The sequence below is a fragment of the Sinocyclocheilus rhinocerous genome, unplaced genomic scaffold (genome assembly GCF_001515625.1).
Source record: "Sinocyclocheilus rhinocerous isolate Xijiao unplaced genomic scaffold, SAMN03320098_v1.1 scaffold1213, whole genome shotgun sequence".
Taxonomy (NCBI): domain Eukaryota; kingdom Metazoa; phylum Chordata; class Actinopteri; order Cypriniformes; family Cyprinidae; genus Sinocyclocheilus; species Sinocyclocheilus rhinocerous.
Genome location: NW_015625600.1, coordinates 284,768 through 286,805, shown reverse-complemented (window position 1 = coordinate 286,805; position 2,038 = coordinate 284,768). Strand labels below are relative to the sequence as shown.

General features: G+C 35.7%; 1 protein-coding gene across 1 annotated transcript in view; it reads left to right on the top strand.

Moving 5' to 3' along the window:
- The first annotated feature begins 596 nt into the window (after positions 1-596).
- Positions 597-2,038, top strand: part of LOC107758334 (amyloid beta A4 precursor protein-binding family B member 1-interacting protein) — a 38,138-nt gene continuing 36,696 nt past the window's right edge. The window contains exon 1 of the mRNA XM_016576056.1: positions 597-612. The gene's annotated coding sequence lies outside the window, so the exon portion shown is untranslated. The remainder of the gene's footprint in view (positions 613-2,038) is intronic.

Here is a 2,038-nt window from a genome sequence, read left to right as displayed (position 1 = left end):
ATTCTGACGGCACCCATTCACTGCAGAGCCATTGGAGAGCAAGTGATATAATGCTAAATTTCTCCAAATCTATTCTGATGAAGAAACAAACTCCAAAGTACATTTTCATTTTGGGTGAACTACTTCTATAACATTAATGATTTGTATAATTCATTCAGGCATGCAACTGCCTTCACAACAAAAATGCACTAGCAAGCAGGTTTATAAAATGACATTCACTTTATGTTGAAGCATGTGTCATTGCTGACAAAAAGCAGACACGCATAACAATGGCATTAATTATTAACAGAGAGAAATGCTTATCAATCATTGACCAATATGTAATCTAAAGAGAAATAATAAACTAGCTCTGGTTGGCTTGTCTCATACACAATCTCAACTGTGCCACTACTTTTCAGCGTCACATGGAATGCAGAAACAGGTTTAGACCTGAACTTCCGTGTCAGGCAGGAAGTAAGTGAAGTGTCAGTGACTAACAGAAGCGCTACAGCTCAGCACCCTGCTGCATGTGGGTTGGGTGGTGTCCACCGTTAAACAGGAAAGAGAGGCATTTTACAGAAAACTTATTTATGACCCCATCACCTAGTCATTAAAGCTGCCAGATAAACCAAGGTAAGTGATGTTTTTCCTCAGACAAATAGGACTAGATTCAGTGGGTTGTCTATTTTGTTCAAATACTTGTTACAGCTGACACTAATCAAGTAAAAAGATGATTTTGTAGTGTCTCTGGTGCCTAAGACTTGTCTAATTCCACAGTTCTGTAAATTGTTGTCATAAATAAGTCATTTTAATTGTTTTTATGAAAAAAGGAGTTAAAATGCTAGACCAGGATGCTGTATCTCTACCTGTATGTTGTACTGATGATTATTGATTAGGGTCCAGACATAAAGATGACATGGGCAGATTTGCTTTTGACCATTAAGTTGTTTAAACTGGGCAGAAGGCACTGTGGAAAATATCTCAAACTACTGACTCTTTTCTTATGACTGGATTAATTGTCAATTAAATCATTATATTGTTACATTGTTTGACACGGCAAACAGAACAAATAACACCACACCCATATCAGTGTGATATTTGCTAAAACACACTAATCTAATAGTTTTGGACTATCCACTGAAGTAATACAAAAATCCATCCAGAAAAATATTCCACATGCATAAGTTTTAGCCTCAAAGCATACTTTTTTTTTTGTCTCAGGCTGTACTTATGATGAAGAGGTTTAGTGTTTCAAGCATAACAGCTAAAGTATACAAGCACTGCGACAGGAATCATAGAACGGCACACCAGCTGAGCTAAAACTCTGTGCCGGAGTGTTTGATGAAGAAACAAACAGGAGGCTGTTTTTCTATCAGGTTACCCCAAAGTCAACAGTCTGTCTGGGTCTGTAATGACTGTTTTCCTCAGACTAAAATAACTACTAAGGAATGATAGCATCTCGGCGATTTTAAAAAGCATTACTGCAGCAACATTATAGCTACTAGGCTACTCAGAGAACTGTGAAAATGAGCTAAATTATTTTTTTCAGAATCATGGAATGCTGCAAAATATATCTGTTTGTAGGTTTTCTAACGTCTTACATTAATATTTAATTCTGTGGTAAATGCTAACAAGACCGCAGCCTCAAAAATGACATTTGAACGTCAACATATTTGGTAAAACTTTAGAATAGGAAACACATTTCACAATTAACCAAGTTTTCCCACAATAAACTGCTAATTTGCTGCTTATTAATAGTTAGTAAGGTAGATGTTAAATGTAGGTATAGGGTATGATTATGGGATCTAAAATATGGTCATGCAGAACAAGGCATTAATATGTGCTTTAAATAGCCAATATGCTAGTAATGTGCATGCTAATGCACAACTAGTTAGTGGGAATTGGTCCTTAAAATAGTGTTACCAAATATTTAGTCTGTTTGTTTAGGAATCAACTCTTATTGATAGTGTTTGCTAAGGCAAGCATCACTATTACTATTGCATTTAAGGTAGGTATTTGAATTCCAAAGTAACTTTAGGCAAATACTGTAACTAATTTT